This window comes from Marmota marmota, unplaced genomic scaffold, assembly GCF_001458135.2.
Source record: "Marmota marmota marmota unplaced genomic scaffold, marMar, whole genome shotgun sequence".
Lineage (NCBI taxonomy): Eukaryota > Metazoa > Chordata > Mammalia > Rodentia > Sciuridae > Marmota > Marmota marmota.
This window is the reverse complement of record NW_025999900.1, coordinates 62332467-62353395: the sequence shown is the minus strand read 5'-3', so window position 1 is coordinate 62353395 and position 20929 is coordinate 62332467. Positions and strand designations below refer to the sequence as shown.

The window sequence follows — 20929 nt, the reverse complement described above, 5'->3', positions numbered from 1 at the left end:
GTTACCCTCCGTGCGACAAACCTCTCGCGTTTGAGTCCCCGTAGCCGATCCTCGTGCGATGGAAATCCTTCCTCCAGTTTCCGGAGCACCCCACTATTGCTGGAAATTCCTAACAAGATATCCTTTAGCCGTCCTGACTTGTCATACTCCCATACAGTGAAGCGGCACACGGGGGCAATGCACTCCCCTCGCCGCCATCTTCCTTCCTCTGTACAAACTTTTTAATACTGAGCTACTTCGCCAGTCCTTGCTGATGAGATTTAACTCACAATACCAAATACCAACTGACTGAAAAAAAATACCAATAACATGGACTTTATAAAGTTCAATTTTTGGGGGGGGCTGGGGATGTGGCTCAAGCGGTAGCGCGCTCGCCTGGCATGCGTGCGGACCGGGTTCGATCCTCAGCACCACATACAAACAAAGATGTTGTGTCTGCCCAAAGCTGACAAGTCGTCCTCAATGCTGTCAAGGTCATCAGAAGAAGGAAGTTCATAGAAACTGTCACTCCAAGAGAAGTCTATGGAGACATGATGACTGGATGTCATGTTGGCTCCTAGATGAGATCTTAGAGTTCTCCCACTGGATGGGATCCTGGGATCATCAGGGCTCAAGGCTGGCTGTCATCTGCCCTTTAACAAATTCTGATTTTATTTCAAATGTTCATGATCTGAGGCTGCTCTGAGGAGAACAGAACCCCGGGCGTCCCTAGAGACATGACCCAAGAGGGTGCCCGCACCAGGCGTCTCCCTCAGGCCACTCTGAGTTGAAGGGAGCCCCAGGCACCCTTAGAGATGTGGCCCACGAGGGTCCCCACACCAAGTGTCTCTCTCAGGCTGCTGAGGAGAAGGGAAACCCAGGCATCCCTAGAGACATAACTCACGAAAGTCCCTAAGCCAAGAATCCACACGCTGAGGCTACTCTGAGAAGGGAGCTCCGTGAGCCCCTGGAGGCATGACCCATGAGAGTCCACAACCTGGGTGTCTCTCTCAATCTGCTCTGAGAAGGGGGCTCTGCCACTCCCTGTGGAGTGACCCAACACTCCCAGGACTGGGGCTCTCCCGGTGGGTCCTGAGAGGGAAGTCAGCTCCTCATTCTCAAGGAGGCAGCATTAAAGATCATAGGTGTGGTTTCTAAGCTTCTCCTACATCTTCATCTGAGCACGTTATCCACATAACACTTAAAAAAATACTTCTATTTTTAATTTATACACATATTTGTACATATTTGTGCAGCATGATAATTGGATACATGTACACACAGTGATTCTTTAATGCCTTTATGTTCACAATTGTCTGGCATTTGCCATGAAACTCCTAGCTCCTTCCAAGAATGCTCATGACCTAATTGTGCACTGAATATGCTATTTTTCCTCTTAATAAATCTACAAAGCTGGGCAGAATCCTCCTGGAATTTTCATGCAGAGAGGAATTCTCATCAAACAAGTAATATCGAGCTTCTATTGGATACAGCTGCACTAGATTCTACCAGTCCTTGATTAAACTGCATCCACAGAAATATTCCCTTACCCCATACACACCAAAAAAAAAAAAGACAGGAAGAAGGAGAGAAGTCCAAAAAGCAATTGCACCTGTGTAGCGGGTCCCCTCTTTCCACAGGCTGGGCTTGGGTGCTGTTTTCACACCCCCCACCTGCAAATCCAGAGAATCCGGAGCCCTCCAGACTTCCTCCAGGGCTGTTTTTGCTGTTGTTATAGCTAACGTTATGGAAGTTACTTTATTAAGATTGGAGTTTATGCTATGAATCGAATTAAGTCGCAAATACATATACAGTTCATTCTGTCTTTTAGCAAGGTCCCACTCTCACTTTCTCTCTTGATAAAGAAAACCATTAGCTCCTGTCAGAACCGCAAGGAGGGAGATCATTTTTATTGAAATAAGAAGGAAATGATAATGTCAGGCACTGAGTCCAAGAGATAAAATATTACATCTAATAAACATGCTACATATGGGATTCGACAAGGGGTCCTTGAATTACGGAACAACAGAAGCTTCAGAAAAACAATAACATTAATATTGAAAAATAATGACTACCACTTCCATCATGGAAAAAAAAACCCCGCATTTTAATAAACAGGAGGGAAATTCAGGAAACTCCAAGAAAACAGCTAATGACATCCCTTGCCTTAGAAGGATTATCAAGGTGAACCAGCAGAATGGTGGGCACCAGGCCTGGGAGAGTCCAGAATTCAGAAAAACAAGGAGACTTGACTGAAAAGCAAAAGATATTTTAAAAAACTGTAGAAAAGTAAATTCGAGGATAGAGACAGGGCCATGATTTGTGAGGGGTGGGGGTGTGTCATGAAATGGCTGTGGGGGGACAGTGGCATACGACTCTATTTGCCATCAGTGGTCAAATCAGCACCTCTCTACTGTAGACTGTCTTGTCCCTTACTCCCCACCTCAGGGACACAGGGCAATGTCTATTGGCACATCTTGGGATGTGCCTTTAGTGGGCAATGGTCACACATCCCCTTACAACATCAAAGAGCCACCTGGCCTCAAATGTCAAGAATTCCATGCTTGAGAATCCAGGGTTTAAACCTGTTTTTCTCATTTTCCTGTCAAGAGTCCATTTGCTTGTAACCGACTCCACACTCCTTCTCTTGGGGTCCACACTGGGCTCTCGAGTCATGATTTGTGTTTTGACAGGCTCTGGCTCATCAGCATCTTCTAAATAGAATTTGAGCGTTATTATTGAGGACATCAAAACTACATCCGTCAATGAGCAGTCACAATAGAGGTTGCTTGTCAAGGAGCCACTATCTCTGATTTAGCAGACACACCCGGGAGGAAGTCACCGCATCTCAGATATGGAGAGAGGAACTGGGAGAAAGGTGTGCAAGCTGCTAATTCAGGATGCTGCTCAATTCTGTCTTAGCCCACCGAGGCTTGGTCCTTTTGGGCAAGTACGGGGCTTTTACAACCTCAGTACTAATAACACACGAGGCTTGGTAACTTCTTCCTGGGGGTGGTGATAGGGCTGTCCAAGTGTTTCAGGATCTCAGCATCATCGCTGACCACTACTCCCTAGATGCCAGGGCTCCTCCCTCCCACCACCCTCATTATGACAACCCAAAAGTTCTCTGGCCATTGCCAACCTTCTCCTGGAGAGTGAAATTGCCCCTGTGGAGAACTGTTAGCTTGGACAGTGCATGTTTTGGAGTTTCAGCCCTGAAACACTCTGAGGACTGCAGAGATGGAAAACAAATGGGTCGGAATAAGAAAAGACCAATCCCTCACCATCTTGCCTTCCCCCACCCTTAGAAATGCACCTGCTTTATCTGCACTGTGTGTGACTTTGAGTCTTCCTGCCAGTAATTACTAGTGTCCAAGAGAGTATACCAAGGGAATCCCATAGGTGTCACACTCAGGCCTCTGCCCCACTTGGCCTGAGTGACAATCACCTGTCTCCCTTCTGGGCTTTGATTCCTATAGGAGACTCCCCGTCCCATGTGAATACGGTAATCATGGCAGAGATGCACCAGTTCCTGAACATGGGCCACCTGGCTCTCAACTCCTTCTTAGTTTTGGACAGGACTGTGCTGGGAGTGGACTTTGACTCTGATGTTGAGGAATAAGAAGTGAACTTGGACTGTACAGCCAATGAGGCAAAGTGCAGGAAGTTTCAGCCGTTTTACTCCAGTCTCCTGATGCCCATGATTCCTATCCACATATTTGCCTCTTTCTCTCTAATTAAAAAAGAAAAAAAAAATAGATAAAATTCCAATCACTGTTGAAATTAAGTGATGAATGATGAGTGAGAATTTTCATACTTTCCTCTCTATTTGTGTGTATGTTTCATAGTTATCATAATAATATTTTTTTTTGAAGTTCTCCTGCCCACCTTTCTGTAGAAAACAAAACTGCTCATCTCCTGCTTGAGTCTAGTCTGAGTTCCTAAGTACAGCTTTCTGGGGACCTGGCATTCACTGTGACTCCTAACTTCCAAGCTTCCCTTTCTTTGGTAGAGGAGCTGGTGGCTCTGGGTGGCTCTGGGCTTGGGAGGCACCATGAGCCACCAGTCCTTGCTATGCAAGACCATCTTCTTCCTGCCTTTGTGGCCCTGTCCCTCTCCCTTCTCCCGCCCTGTGGCCTGGAACCAGGTGCAGCAGCTAGAGGCCCCTGCTGCCCAGTCCTGTCTTCCTCGGGCTCAGTGACCGAGTCAGCTGCAGCAGAGTGCAGACAGCAAGGTAAGACAAGGCGGGGTTTGGCACGAGGCTCCGGCTCCGGGACAGGTTGTTTCTCCTTTCCTTCCTCATTATTCAAACTCTGAGTAACAGAGTGACGCGGGGAGCGGGGTAGACATCAGCTGCTGAATAGTTTACAAAGATGTTTCTGTCCTGAAGCTCAGTTTAGAGTCGGCTTTGGAGGAAAGGGAAGGGGAACCAGCAGCCTGGTTTCCTTGGGTAAGACGCCCTCGACATTTCCCATTTTTTCCTATCAGGAAGAAGGCAGCAGCATAGGTTTTTGTGCATCAGTTTAAAGTTTTGCTATTAATCACATGAGCATAACCTTCACTCCACCAGTGTGCCAAAAATAGACTTTTGGAACACAAACCGCATCCTTCTAACCTGACAGCTGCTTGGGTGATCAGGAAGCATGGTGGGCCTCAAGCTGCCTGGGGAAGACAGATCCTGCCTCCCTTGCCTTCTCTCTCTCTTTCTACACCTCCTCCCTAAATGAGGATTGAGCCTGTCTAGAGGGACTTGACCTGTGCTCCTTGTGAGGGGAACTGTAGGCCTTACGCAGGGCATTCTAGCAGGTTCTCTGCAAGGAGCGAAGCAGGAGCCTCTCGTCACGGCCTTGAGGTTCCTGGGCTAGGGCATATTCTTGGTGAATTCTCCTTTTCATTTACTATTCAAAAATCATCCATCAGTTCAAGTGTGTAACCAAGACGGTGCTAAGCACCATGGGGTTGTAAAGGGTACCACTTCCAGCACTACTGAGGCGACTGTTGATGATGGCCACACACAAGTCTGACTCTCAGTGGGCCCCCGTGGGGTGGCATGGGACCAGTATGGGGCTGGAGGCAGGAAGGCAGAGGTATGGGTATGAGCCACTCTGTGAAGAGCATGGCATGGGGAAGAGGACCTGGGATTGTTCTGTGAGGGAACTAGGAGCTGGTGTGCCGGTGAGTGGCGTGGAGGGGTGAGGGCAGAGCAAGGAGAAGCCCAAGAGGGAGCCACAAACAAGGCTGGAATGAGAGCGGTAGCAGCCTGCACTACCCGATGTGTGACTGAGCTTCAGACAGGGAGGTCGTGGAGAGACAGAGCAGCCCATGACCTCCCTCGGTGCCAGGAAGCCTCCAACAGACCAGACCTAGGGCCATGTTGTCTTCTAAACAAATGTATTGATCTTTAATTGACATGCAATTAAACTGCCCATTTTTCAGGTGCACACTTCAGTGAGTTTTCACATCTTTCCTGAAACTGTCACTACAATCAGAATAACGGTCATATCTGTAATTCCCCAAAGTTTTCCCACAAACTCTCCATGTCTCTTCTTCCTCGCCAGCTCCAGCACAAGCCACCGCTGATGTATTTCCTGTCACAGTTAGATTAGTTTGCTCCTTTGTGTCTCTCTGCCTGCACTTGGCATATTTAATTTGAGGTCCTTCCATACTGGTGAGTGGACCAGCAAAATCGAGTCCTTCCAACAGCTGAGGGTGGTATTCTGCTGTGTGGACAGATGGCAATGTGTCTCTCCACTCACCTAGGGGAGGTGACAGCTGCTGGGGGTGTTTTCATCGGTGACAGTCAAGCTGTTGTGAACATGGGGTCTGAGTTTTAACTTACACCCATGCTTTCCTTCCCCCTGAGTGAAGCCTTCATCCTGGGGAGCACATGAGAGGCAAGCGCTATGCTGAGGATGGTTGGCCCCTCCAAACTCACACTGAGATTTCACTCCTATTATAAAGTATGAGCAAATGGGACCAATAGGACCTTTGAAAGGTGATTAGGACTCTGCCATCGTGAACGGATAATCCAGTCACCCATTTAATGAGCTAGTAGGTTAGTTTGAGATGGAGTCTATTTTATGTCACTTTGAGGGCTCGAGTGTAGTTCAGGGCAAAATTCTTGCCTAGCACATGTGAATGAGACTTGGGTTGAATCCCCAGAATATAAAATTAAAAACAACAAAGGCCACGTGGATAGGTCTCTTGAGTGCTCAGGGTCTCTCACCATGGGCTGCCTGTGCTGCCTTAGGACTCCTCCAGCCAGAAGGTCACCACCAGGTCCCACCCCTTGGCCTCAGACCAGAACCCTGGGCTGAAATTAACCTCTTTCCTTTATATTGTACCCATTCATTGGTATTGTGTCTTAGCAATAGAGTTGATTAAGAGGCATGTATTTGGGCTGGGGATGTGGCTCAAGCGGTAGCGCGCTCGCCTGGCATGCGTGCGGCCCGGGTTCGATCCTCAGCACCACATACAAACAAAGATGTTGTGTCTGCCGAAAACTAAAAAATAAATATTAAAAAAGTTCTTTCTCTCTCTCATCTCTCTCTCTCAAAAAAAAAAAAAAAGATGACAGCATCTAACTGTGTAAGAAACTGTCAAACTTTTGCATTTCCCAGTTCCATCAGCTATGTATGGGTGGTTATTTCTCATTTTCTGCAATACTTGATATTATCAGCCTTTTAAATTTTAGCCATGCTAGCAGCATGGAATGGAATACCTTGGTTGCTTTTAAGATTTTTTTCCTTTATAACTGGTTCATGGGGCTTTGATGAGAACTATAAAGCCACTGATCCAAAAACCACATTTATTGTGCTTGGGTTTCACTGAGCTTTCTCCATCAGTGGATTTATAGTTTTCATCAAATATGAACCTTTCTCAGCTATTTTTCTTCAACTATTTTTTTTTTCTTTTGTCTCCTTGTAATAGAAGCTTCTGACATGGTCTCCATGATCTCTGCCTCTTGTTGTTTATACCCTATTGTCTTTTCTCACCTTCTATCATGCTAAGTTAACATGACAAAATATGGCAGGTGTGATGACATGTTGTCGCCAACTTCAATTCATAAAACAATGTTGTGGTTTTCACTTTGTTTTCTCTCTCCTCTCTCCTCATGGCTCTGGGAGGAGCCATGTTGTGAGGATGCTCAAGTAGCTTGAGGAAAGGCCCCCATGGAGAGGGGCTGAGGCTAGCTGACAACTACACAACTGAGCTTCAAGCAAATTCTCCCCGGATAGAGCTTTAAGAAATGTACGGCCTGCACCACCAGCTTGAATGCAACCTCACAGCTGCATGAATGAGTCCAAATTAGTGATGAAGCACAAGATTTCTTACTCTCGGAACCTGAAGGAGAAATGATGATTGCCTTAGGCTGCTAAGACTGGCAGTTTTGCTCCTGAAGTGACAGAGAACCAGTGTGACCGCTCTTCCTTTTTTCCACTCCAGTTAGTATGTTAGGCTGACTAAATTCCACACCTCACAGGTGCTGGGTTCTCTTTTTTACCTATCTACTCATTCTCTTTTATTTTGACAACTATCTTTTACTTTGAGTTCAAATTTAGTACCAGGCCTTCTGCAACAACTAGTATTTCACTTATACCAGTCCCTGCATTTTTCAGTTTAGACGTTATAGTTTTCATCTCTAGAAGTTTGAGTTGGCCCCTTTGTAATATCTTCTATTTCTTTACTTAACTTGTGTCTGCTGATTCTGTTGTGTTTGTAATTTCCATGTTAGTCCATGGATCATGCTTCTTGTTCCATTTTCCTGCTTATTTGGATGCCTGGTGGTTTTTACTGGGGGCCCGACCTTGTGAAGTTACACTCACTGAATGCTAGATGTTTTTGTATTTGAAGAACGATTCTTGAAGTTTCTTCTAGGACCTGTTTGAGTTGCAAGAAAACACTCTTGAGTTTTTGGAGCCTTGCTCTCAGGCTCTGTGAGAGGGAGGGGAGCACTGTTTGGTCTAGAGCCAACTTCCCCCTACTATAGGGGGGCATTGCTCTCAGTATTCTCCTGAGGCTCTGTGAATGATGGGCTCTCCATTCTGCTGAGGCTCCGACTCGTGGAGAGCTCAGGACTCCCCTCTCTTCCTTTCAGGGCACAGTCCTGGGTGTTTCCTCATGTGGATGCAGTGAGCAGCCCGTTGGGAGGCCTTCTCTCTGTGGTCCTTTCCTCTCTGCTTCTTTTCCCTGCAGACTCTACCACTCCTTCCTCCCTCACCACCCAGCTCCATGACCTCAGGGAACCCACAGGGTCTTACCTCAGTTCCTCCAATTCCGAGAACTCTAGGCAATACGCTGGGGAAATTGTGAGGTTCGTTTTATGCCTATGTTTCAGGGATTCCTGCTTTTGTGACTCATGTCAATGTGTTCCAAGATATTTTATATCTATAATGCCTTTCTTCCCTCCAGTTGTTTCAGGTGAAGAATGAATGTGGTCCCTGGTAACTCCAAGTTGGTGAGGGTGGAAGTCTTTCTGGGATCCTGAAGAACACCTGGCTGGGGCTACCAGAGGGAGCGAATGGTCAGGCTGGAAGCCAGATGTCCTGGTACTGGGACAAGCACTCATGGCAGGGGAGGATTTACCTTGGGGCTGGGACAGCAGGAAGAAGGATCTGGAGGCACTGAGGGGTGAAGAGCAAGCAAGAAGCAGCACGGTTGACCCCGTTTCCTACCTTGGGGAACCTGGGAAATCACCCCCAGTTTTGTAGGATTCCCAAGGAACTCTCGCGTGGCATGAGCCACAGATTTCCTAATCCCTCTCAACAAGAATCACGGTACTTCACCATCACACCATGGAGCATGAAGGGAAGTGTCAGAAAAGAATGTGTGACACAGTGCGCGAAAGACACGAAGGCCCGAGAGGAACACGAGAATCGGTGAAGATTATCTAAAGTGGGAAAAAATGCAGCCTCAACAATGGACCCATCAGTGCCGTGGAACCTGTCTAGTTAGCCACTTCATCCCGACCACTGTTTCTTTCATGATATGATCCATGTTTTTCTGCTATTATTCTTTCCAAAGACTTAAACTTATTAAATTTTAAAAACCCCACACACCTTATTAACTGAAACATCAGAGGAGAACAATTGACAACTCACACTAGAGGAAGAAAACATCTTGACTACAAATACGTCTCCTCTGGGTTCTTTAGGTGCTGGATATTTAAGCATTGGGCAACCACACTATGTTCTAAACCAAGACACAATTAATAATCACCATTTACAGAGTCCGTGCAGAGTATAGGAAGCTCTGCTTTTATCCACTGTTTAATTTCATCTTTTTAACCACCCCAAGAAGTGGATGGAAAGGCTGGGTGAGTCATTCTTAACGTTAAGAGGAGGAACCGGGGCTGCAAGCCTAGTGTCACACAGTGGGTGACTTTCAGAATCTGACTCCAAATTTAGCCATTTTACCATTCTGTAAGGCTTCGGGCTTTTCTTGCAACTGAAGAGCGAAAAACTTTAGTTTTGCAAGTACAATCCAGCTCTTGACGCAATGCCACACTGTTGAAACAGGTGGGCAGAGTCACCACCAACGGGAAGGTGAGGGAAGGCAAGGTGCTGCTCCATTTTGGTCCTCTGAATGACATCTTGATGGCACTATCAATGCAACTTCAAAACCAAAGACAGAAGAGTGACACCCTGCCATCTCACCAGCTACTTGGAGTCATGCAAGGCAAGTGAGAAATCTCAGCAATTCTTAGTATGAAATGATTTTTCCATAGAAAATCGTCAATCTAGTTTGAGTCGATAAAAATAACTTAAATAGTTTTACCTGAAATAGTGGGGTAATGTGTTTTCTTTCCTTCAAGCCCTGTGTCCATTTTGCTGTTTAGCAAGATGACCTAGAAGTCTCCAAAGTGAGAACCAGTATGGAGGAACTGATCATAGCCTTGGAGCCCATCTGAAGCTCGATTTCCTCTGATGCGGCCTTTCCATTTGTATAAGCCACAGAGAACTCTTTCTGCTCTGGACCACCTGAAGCCGAATCTGTAGATGCTGGACACAAGCTTCATCTTGGTTTTTCTCCAGGACATTTCCATGGAGTTGGAAACCTGACCTTTGATTTTTTTCTCTGTCAGAGATGTTGTGTAGTAAGATGACCAGAGTATGGATCTGGAGTCTGACAAAGTTGGTGCTGAATTTTGAAATTGACAGTTACCACGTGGATGACGTTAGGAGTCTCGGTCATTTTATCATTAAAATGAGTTTAATAACCGTAGAGTGCCCTAGTCCATTTGGGCTGTTATAATCAAATACCTGGGATTGAATGGCTTATAAACAGCAGGAATTTACTTCTCACAGTTCTGGAAGGATCTGGAAGACCCAGGTCAAGGACATGGCAGACTTGGTGTCTGGTGAAGGCCTATTTCCTGGTTGATAGACGGCATTTTCTTGCTGTGTGGAAGGGCAGGGCAGCTCTCTGGAGCCTCTTTTAGAAGGACACTGATCCCATCCAAGAGAGCCCCCCACCTCATGTCTTCATCATTTCCAAAGGCCCACATCCTAACACTATCACTCTGTTGATTAAGTTTCAACACCAATTTAAGGACACACATTCAGGCCATAGCCATTGGATATAGTGTGCACAACCAGAAACTCCCAGGATTTCATGGTATGTTCTTGCCCTGGGCTGCATTCAAACATACACATGCCAGCAACTAAAACATAGCTGAAAGCACTTCCCATTTTATTTATCTTCTTAAAAATATCAAAGAAATCTGAAGACTACATACTTAATACATATCAAATATCCACAATTCTAATTTTCCCATCATGATTGCACTTAAAATTCCCCAATAGCTTATTCTCAACATTTTTTCTCCTCTGCTTGCAATTCCAAACCCAGCCCACATAGCTTGCTTCTCTCTCTCTCCCTCTGCCGACTCTCTCTGCTCTGTATTATATGGATCATTTGTCTTTCTAGAATTTTCTATATTTTTCTCTTTCTTGTCTGATTTACAAGTTCTTTACCTCAGAGGAGAACACTTGATGTGATTTAGCATGCAGGGATCTTTCTCCTCTAGAAGTCAGGGCAGTGGGTAAGACTGAGTATCTGCTCATCAACAGTCTGGTTAAAGATACACTAATTTTTGCTCATGTTCCAAGAGACAAGTGCTTACACTGCACTCACACAGAGTTGGTGCTCAGTACTGTGTGCTCCATTCTTTGAACCTGATCTTGTGAAGATGGACAATTACAGATTTTAGCTTGAGGATCTCCATCTCCCTGAGTTGACAGCAAGCCTTTGGAAGCTTATAACTATATCTGGTAGCTTATTAAATTCTCCAAACCTAGAGCCACTCTTTAATGAGCATAGGCTGTTCATTGAAAACAAAATACTCATATGTTCCAAACAATACCATGACCCTCCTATACGGCAAATACTGGCCTAAGTCTCAGAATTTAATTTGAAAAAGATGCATTCACTAGCTACAAGAGTGTAACAGGCTACTAGAAGGGATCCACAGAAAAGAAAGGTACACACACATACAAACACCTACAAATAATTGAAACACAGTTTGCACTGGTCCCCAGATCACTTCTACCCAACTGGTGTAGCCATCTCTGAGCTGTCATTAGGTGCTGGCTGCTGATGGCTCATAGCTTCATACTTCTACAGGACACAGATGGAGCTGCCTAGCCCCATGACACCCAGGAAGTTGTATTCCCCCCACCTGTGAGCCAAGGACTTTGTGATAGGGAGCATAAAAGCCTGGGCTCTGATTTCCAGGCAGGACAGCCCCTGCTTCAGGGCTCCCACAGGGCCGGGTAAGGACTGGACTTCGGCTGGAATCTCATGTCCTCCTACACCATCTTGCTGGTCACTTTCCTCACAGGTTTCACTTGAGAGCTCTCCCACCATGAGCCACTTGCAAAAGAACCCCTCCTCAGGCTCTGCAGCTAGGAACGCTGATGACTCCTCCAGGCATCGGGGCTTTGCTGAGTGGGTTGCTGCATTTCCCTTTAAGGGATGCCTGGGCGTGGGGTTGGAGGAAGAAGGATGTAGAGGTAGAGACCTATGAAGTCCGCAGTGCACAATAGCTGCCCAAGAAACCACAATGTGTGACCTTCCTTTCCCAGTATGGGCAAAGCCACCCCAGTGAGAGAAGGTCATTCTAGAGAATGCGGGACAGTTCCACTCCTGGAGCCCACGGAAGCTGGTGGAGAGTCAGGTCCCTGAAGGACCCAGGCATCTGCTTCCTGTGCACATTGGAGAACCAGCAGTCCATGTTGGGGCTGTGCCGAGAAGAGCCCTCTGGCAGCAGAGAGGGAGGGCGGTGCCGTGCAGCAGGTCAGGCTCGGTGACAGCCAGGAACGGAGGAACTTGAGAGACAGAGCCAATGACTTGCAAGGCTGAGGATTGACAGTGGAAAACACATTGAAGCAGTTTTTAGAAGAGGATTCTTCATCATGAAGTGACCAATTTAGAGGGACCAAAGAGCTATGATCATGAAGAGCAGCCATATTCTAGCACGCTGAAAGAATAAAATATTAAACCTGAAAGAGGGTGATTCCATTAACTATATAGGCAAAAAGACAATTTTAATGAACAGTGCCACCCCAGTGAAGCAGACATTATCCTCCTATTTGAAACCTCCCTGTAATTTGAGACATCACCATTGTATTTAAAAGAATGCCAACTCCAAGAGCTCGTGGAGGGTCAATGCTCATTAGCAACCCTGCAATAATAGCCAACAAGTGTGAACAGTGAGCCTGGGATTGAGGAAAGCAATTTCAGGTAGAAAATAGACTCTCATTTCTCTCTCTCTCGCAGGTTATTATAGCAACAAGAAAATGAAAACACTTTTATTCTTCAAATTTATGAAAACACCTTCGCTGCTTCTTGTCACTCTGGGCAGGAAAACATCTTAAGTCAATGTGGCCTTCTTTTCTCTGCATTTAAATAAAGACAAATATCTATGGAGTAACAGAAAGGGAGATTCTGATGATTCCTTTATAAAATGCAAATGAAAAGCAGTTGTTAGAGAAGATTTAATATTTAATACAGAAATCAGATTACATTCATCTTCATGCTGGTGGTGTGGTGTGTGTGTGTGTGTGTGTGTGTGTGTGTGTTTCTCTGAGGTTGCTGGAGGTGTGTGGTCATTTAGAGTCAACATATGCTTTTCTACATGGAGCAGTTAATGATACCTTCATACTTTGTTGATTCTTTGTAAGAACCCTGTTGGATAAGCATGAGAAATCCATTTTAAAGAAGAGAAAACTAAGCCTTGGAAGTATTGGGTGATTGATTCAAGTTTGCTGAGCTTGAAGAGTAAAGTGGAGCTGGGGCAGTCTAGGAGGTGGACTTAGGTGTCCTTGGAAGTGCAGTGTGGTAAGGGGCAGAGCTAGCATGCAAAATGAGATCTGCTGTCCCAAAGTCTCATTGCTCCCTACCACCTAATGAGCTTGTGCCCACTCACTGGGGCAGAGGCAGGCTTTTTAGGATGGCACCAACTTGTCTGCACATTGGGATCACCAGGGGAGCTTCTGGACATGCTGGTACCTGTACAGCCCAGAGATGATGAATTAGCTGCTCTGGGCTGTCACTGTGGCTTTGGAAGTTCCCAAACATTCCTAGGTAAGTGTGGTACAGTAGTAAAGAACACCTTCTATGAAGCCACATGGACCTGGGTTCAAATCCCAGATTAATACTTACTAGCCTAGCCACGTGGCTTGGGCAGCTCACTTCCTGTCCCAGGCTCCCTGAGGTACCTGCTCTGTAGGTGCTGTGAAGATTGATAGAATAAATAGATAGGAAGTGCCTAGACATGTTTCCCATTATTGTTTTATTAAAATAGTTATAAATAAGAAAACAAAAAGATGGGCCCCTGGTTTCCATCCTGGGGATCTAGGAGGAAGAATATTTCAAAAAACAAAAAGACCACCTGGATAAGGCCACTGTCAGAACTCAAGATAAGGGAAAATTCAATCGACTCTTAGAGCTTCAGTGTTGGACACATAACTTACACAGTGGGGTCCCTCTGCACCCTACCAGGGCATATTCACACTGTAATAACACAGAGGTCCAGAGAGGCTAAAGAGCTGTTGCAAAGTCACATAGCTATTAGAGGACTGTTGAGTTAGGACCTGGGACTCCTCCATCGTTCCCTGGAGCAACCTCTGCTCTGTAGTGGCTGTTCTCGGAGACCCCTAGGGGTTGGGTGAGGCTCACGAGGCTGGGGGAGCATGCAGGCTCCTGTGTACCCCTTTGACTTGCAGTGACCCTGACTCACGCCCTCTTGAGGGACAGGCCTCAATTGACCAGCTGGGCTGGTGTTTGTCACATGTTCTCTGTGTACTTCTTCAACATGCCCTGGCTAGTAGAAAAATTCTCTTTAAAGAGTCTCTGAATTGGAATCATACCAAGAGGATTTGATTTGCCTTTCAGCATTTTAAAGGGAGACTTTTGCTTGTGTACCTAAGCAGTCATCTCCGACCTTTTGTCTGTGAGCGGTCTCCTGCGCCGCGTAGGGTGCGCTGTAGTCACCGCACAGCATCTGAGCTGTTCTCTCTGCCTGTGTGTTTTGAAAGGCCATTTAACCATTTAACACTTCTTTTCAAACAAAATCCTTGAGAAAATGTCAGCCTTCTTTGGAGTTAAGCAGACAGCGTTGTATGCAGACACAGGGTGTAAAACACTCAATTTTTCTATCTTTAAAATGGGGACCATGCCAACCTTGTAGTGAAGCTGTTGGGTCACATGAGATAACATGCATCTCGAAAAGTGTGTACTAAGATTCTTGCCTGGTGGGTGGTTAGGAAGAGGAAGGGCCTCGGCTCTGGCAGTTCACATGGAGGAACGAGGTTGATGCCTCAGCGTGCGTGAGGACAGATCTCCCTGGCTCAGTTTCCTGGGCAGCACTGCGTGGGCTGTGCAAGCCACTCCAGCACCACTGTGGCCCACAAGGAGCTTCCAGCCAAATCAGAGGCAGGAAATGAATGTGCGGACTGGGAAGGTAGGCAAGCTGGGTCGCCCAGGCGAGGAGGGCTATTAGGGCAGCTGTCAGTGTGGCACTAGAGGCCATAGGCAGAAATTTCTGACTCATGGGCAAATTTTCTTTAGCTCTTTCTTGTCTATCTATCTATCGATGAAATCAAATTTGAATTAGTTGCCAAGATACTCAGCTCAGGTTTCACTTACAGGATTTTATCGCCTGAATTTCTTTAAAAGGAGGAAGATACAGAAATCAGAGAAAACCACCCGCTGTTGCTGTGTCCTACCCACAGAGCACGCTCTTTCAGTTTGCCCCAGTCCCCACCACCCCAGGCTGTCTCCCCGACTCTGATGGTCCTTGCAACCTTACCTGCACTGACCACCCACGGCAGAGTTTAGAGGAAAGTGAAATGTGCCAGGAACCAGGGGAGATTCAAGGAAAATACAAGAGAGCACATGGAGGTGTACAAGGAAAGACCACCTTACACGAACAATACGGGAAGCCACAGAGGTTCATGTCAAGTAAAGATGAAATCTATGTTTTCATTGTGAAATGATAGAAGCTCCTTGGGGACCACGTGGTGCTGGAGTGATTCGCCCAGGAAACCGAGCCAGGGAGAGCTGTCCTCACGCACACTGAGGATCCACCTCGTTCCTCCATGTGAACTGGCAGAGCAGAGGCCGTTCCTCTTCCTCACCATGCACCGGGCAAGAATCTCAGAGCTCACTTTTCCAGATGGGTGTAAACTGATGTGACCCGACAGCTTCACTACAAGGTGGGCATGGTCCCCATTTTAAAGAGAGGAAAGTTGCGTGTGTTTTGCACCCTGTGTCCGCAAGAAGTACCACGGGTTTATGGGAAAACTCACAAAAAGAAAATAAATAACTGGAAAATGGTGGCACGGTCCCTCCTGGCCTCATTTGTTGGTCGCCATCGGTGCCCTGGCCGCTGTGCCTCTCGCCTGCTCCTTGGTATAAGAAGGTCAGCATGGAATCGAAGCCTTACTTTGCCACAATCATGCTGCGTGATATGAATCTTTTTGAGACTTGCTGTTCCTTTGCAAATGGGAATGATGGCACTGACCTCCTGGTCTTGGGGGGGACTCAATGAAACAGGTCTTGGAGAAGCATGGGGTTGACGTCAAAACAGGCTCCATGAATGTGAATGTGAACGGGCAGCGAAGGGATTCTGAGGCCTTGGGAGAGGCCACTGAGGAAGTCGGGCATCGGGGGACTTTCCAAAGGAAGCACCCCCTGGACGGACCAGGTTAGAATGGCAGAGCCCTTGGTGGGCTGGGCTGGGGCTGGGGGCATGCAGGATGCTGAGCTTCCTCACTCTTCGGGGCTGAGGGTCCACGGTGATGAGGTGACTCGTCCCATGTAGCTGCTCTGAGTCAGGTCTCCAGAGGCCTGGCCAGGGGGCCCCTCAGCTTCTTATCTTTTCTGTCAGGGTCAGGCTCACTGTCACCTACGGATCTCTTTGTGCCCGTTGTTGGCTGGTCCTGGCAGCAGAGAGACGTGGAGACCTAATTCTGACTCCATTCTGCAGACGTCTGACCACAGTTCTGACACTTTGAACTGTGCTGCCCTGGGGACCTCCCTGTAGCTCCTCCTCCTCAGTTTCCCCATCTGAAACACGGAAACACAACAGTGGCCACCTTAACTGGGGTCTGTCCTGCATGACACCAGGGCTTCTGGAGAAGTGCTGGCTTCTGCATGGGCTCCTACTGCAGGTAGCGTGACTGGATGGGTCCTGTGACTCAGGGCTTACTGGAGAAGATGAGGTGGGGCTGGGCAGGGCCTGAAGGGCTAGAGAGAAGGATCAGAGGGAGAGTGCAGGGGTGGGGGCATGCCCAGGGGCCCCGAGAGGCAGGCAGACCAGAGATCGGGAGCAGGGAGCAGGCAGCGGACAGGTAGATCTGGAATCCCAGGGCAAGGCTAGGGGAAGAAGGGCCGGGGATGACCTTTGAAGAGTTTCTAGTGTCTCCTAAGGGTGATCAGGCGCCTCTGTGTGGCTTACACAGAGAGCAATGAGCTGTTGAGGTCTGAGGTGTCACTTTTAAGCATCGGCTCTGTAGGAAGGTCGGGACTCAGGAAGAGTGGACCAGCGACCCCCTGTGAGAGGATCCAGCAGATGGCATGAAGTGGGGTTTTCCCTTGAGAGGCCTCAGACTCGCCCTTGGGTTGTTAGGTGTGTTTCATATCTTTTATGCCTTTGATATGCACGTGTTGCAAGACACCGCCCTTCAGCGTGGCTCGAGGTTTTATGAGGAGATGACAGCTGTAGCTTCAACTAAGATTGGTCAAGGAGTTTCTGCCTGCCTGTGGAAAGACCACTCCAGCAATGCCCAGTGGTGTGGGCTCAGGGGCTTGGATCAGACATTCCCTGGAGATGAGAGCTGGGAACAGGTGCAAGGCAGGTCTGGGGAGCACCATCCAGACTGAGGGACCCCCAAGGCCAGGGTACTGTGGGCACTTGGTAGGTGTCCATAGACGAAATGAATGAAGGCGGGGGTGGGGGGCATGAAAACAACTGTACGCCAGGTTGTTCTTAAACTCTACTAAAAGCTAAGTTTGACATGTCCAATGTCAATGCCTTCCTGATGTTCAGAAAGCACAGACAGGGACAGTCTTCTTGGATGAACTCTCCCCTGAGGCCGCTTCCTTCTGGCTCTGCTGTCCAGCCGTTTAGACCTGTGTCTCCACGTTCACACATGCGTGGCCGAGACTTTTGCGCTGGCTGCATTTGCAGGCATAGCTCCAGGAACTTTCAGGAGATGAAAGGAAGATTTTTTATTTCTTCACTGAAGTGATGGAAAACTGAAGCTCCGAGAATCACAACTCGGAGTCCAGAGTCAGCCCGCCCCATGTGGCTCTTTATGCTTATGAGTTAAAATAAAATAAAATTAGAAACCTGGTTCTCCTGTTGCACTGGCCACGTGGCAAGAGCTTGGTCGCCACAGGTGGCTGCCAGATTGGACGGTGCAGATGCCGCCACTTCCATCCTGGCCGAGAGTTTAATTGACCAGAGCCTCGGGGCTACACTGGTACCTGAGGGTGGGCGTGATAATATCATGCAGGGAAGAGATTTGCATAGCCTTCCTCCTTTTTACACACTGATATTGTACTAAGGGTCCCTTCTTCTGTTCCCTGCATGCTTAATTTCAGTCTTCCTGGGAGTTTTTGTTTGTTTGTTTGTTTCTTTTCACATTCTCTGTGGCAGAAGCATTTCACATCCAACCTTATTCAAGGTCAAACCAATGCAGACCACCAGGGGCTTGGGGGCATGTCCCCGTGGAGGGCCTTTGATGCCCTTGTTGTTCTAACCTCTGCCTGGCTTAGGACTGCAGGAAAGGGCTTACCTCGAGGAATTGCAGGGGGAGGCTGTCAATTCCACTTACAGCTCTCGCATCTTTTTATGAGGCCAGCTTGGAGAAAATTATTCTAGACTTGAACTCTTTGGAGTGACTTGTTATATACTTTTCCTCCCTAGATCCTATAACAGACTGTTTCCTGCTTCATTTTCCCTGCTGGGAAGCTCAGATCTAAATTTTTGACTCAACTTGAACATCAATGAAGAGCTGTCTAACGCACATTGCTGTGATCTTGTTTTCCTCTATTTTATTAATCTCTGTCTCCTCTCACGTTGTGGGTTTTTTTTTATCCTGTGCTCATCATACAATTTCTCTCGGCCTTTCTTTCCACCTCGAGATGGAACAGAAATGCAATGTGCAGTGGGCGGTGGGCGATGGCCCAGCTGAGCACCTGAGCTTTGGAAGGTCACACCAAATGGAAGGCACTATTTGAGAATCAGGTGGCCTCTGCCCCCAAGTTAGCCTTGACATGGGAGTGGGCCTCCGAAGGGAAGGGAGGGCCTGAGACCTGTCTGAGCGTGTTCAGGCTCTGGGCTGACTTAGGATGGCCCCACCTGTCCCCTTCTGATTACAATCGGTGACATCTCAGCTGAGTCACGTAAACCTCTGGCCTCTCTCCTTGCAGGGAGTGGCTTTCCCAGAACCATGTCCCACCAGCCTTACCTCCTGGGTCAGTTCTCTGCCTTCCCACCGCAGGACGGATCTGCTCCTGGTACAAATTATCCATTTTCCTCAGAGCAGCTCTTAGGAGACCTTGGTCAGTAGCAAGGAGTGGCTGAGGGTGTGACCTGCCTGCGGCAGAGCCAGGCAGCCCCAGGAAAGCAGCAAGTCCCTGCCAAGTAGAGACAGTGCCTCCACTTGGCAATAGAAGCACCCTAAATGTGCTTCTTTCTTGCCTCCTATTAGGATTTGATTTAATTCTTACCTGATGACTCACCTATTACAATGAGACATAAAAAGGGAATTTGCAGCTGCCTGCTTATCAGAAAAGATCAAGTGTTTCTGTAATTAATATGGAAGATAACAATTTAAAATAATGAAACACCCATAATATGCTTAGGGGAAGCAGCTTGTTGCTATAATTAGAACGAGAATCAAATTGTTCTGATGGCAAACACATCATTTATTGAACTGAAGCTACTCTATGAATGGAAGTAAATAGCACAGTAGGAAAAAAAGAGTAAAAGACATTTCATAAAAGTCTGGATCTGAGGAAGATCTCAGAAGCATGCAGGGAGGGGGCGTAACCCAACTGGACGCTCCTGCGCTGCCATGTGGTACCATCCACGCATGGGCACAGCATTTGTTAGGTGTCCTTGGAGGCGCTTGAGATTTTTCATAAGTACATCTCTGCTAATGTCACAGCTCTGCTTAAACCTCCTCTACAATATTAAGTACAATAAGGTTTCTACCTCTAAGAATATGAACACACGCATCCTCTGATAGCCATGTAGAAAGTTCCAGAATGTTACATAGGAAGCAGTGGTTCTTCTTTAAGTCAAATTTATCTGGGAGATGGAAACTGAAGATGCACTTAAAAAAGTCACAAGTATACATTATTTTATAGTCAAAAAGTTGTCCTTTTATTTCCCGCGACTCTCACGTTCTTGAGATATTTGAGTGCCAGTTCCCTGGGTGGTGTTGACTGTCCAGTGTGTCTGACTGTCTCTGGCCAGGGTCCTCCTGCACAGGTTCCAGCCCTTGGGCTGCAGTCTTCTGGGCAGCTCGGATCCCTGGCCTCCCTGGGTCTTCAGGCCTTTGTCCCTGCTAACCTTGTGGCTTCCAACCTTCTCCCCACCTTTCTTGCTTGGAAGGCTCCTAGTCCAGGGAAGGCCTGATGGAAAGGTCCCCTCCTCTTCGCAGCTCTTCTCAGACCCACCCTTTGCCCTGGGTCTGAGATTCATTCTCTCCCTTCTCCTCTGAGGCCTGGTGGCCTGTCACACAAACGCAGCTCAGGACCCTGTTCTCGGCATGTACGTGCTTCCTCGTCCCAGCTTTTATGTGTCTGTGTGAGCGCGCCTGGCACGTAGAAGGTAAAGATGTTTGCTAAAACGGTGTTAGATTGATGTGGGTGAACAAGGACACATTTTGGGTTCATTAGACATGTTAAGATATTTTTAAAGTTTTGTGGTTTGAGTAAAATTTGAAATGCATTTTGCCAAGTGTGTTTTTCTCTATTTTGTAAAACCCATATGTCAATTAAGGAGGAGAAGCCATATGGTTCTGATTTCTTTACTCATAGATCAGCATTTCATTTCTGGGGATATCTGATGTTCAAGATGCTGCCTGTATTGTGTGTATTAACCCCCCTCCACCTTTTGGAATATGCTTTTCTTTGAACTGAGGAGACTGACTTCCCCCCAGATAGAAACTCCCCTCTCGGGGCAGTACCTCTCCACACCCCTAGTTTCCATCCTCAAACTTGAGGCTTGAGAGATGGGTCTCAGATGAAAACTCTTTCCGCATTTTTCTTGCAAAGAAAAAGGTAGTCATGATTCAACAGGCTGAGGGAGAGAGCAGGTGACAATTCAAGTCGGGACACGATGGCTTATTTTCAGAGCCACTAAAGGTAACCCATCGCCTTGGGGAGATGGCAATCCAATGGAACAGGACTCATAGATTAATGGAAGCAG

General features: G+C 47.2%; 1 long non-coding RNA gene across 8 annotated transcripts in view; it reads left to right on the top strand.

Moving 5' to 3' along the window:
- The window catches only part of LOC125615368, an 85616-nt gene that overhangs the window by 49898 nt on the left and 14789 nt on the right, over positions 1-20929 (top strand). Inside the window, exon 1 of one of the 8 annotated variants that reach the window (XR_007345983.1) lies at positions 14780-16189. The exons of the other annotated variants lie outside the window; for them this stretch is intronic. This is a non-coding gene — a long non-coding RNA (uncharacterized LOC125615368). Of the gene's footprint in view, positions 1-14779; positions 16190-20929 lie in introns of those variants that run through there. 8 annotated transcript variants of the gene reach the window in all.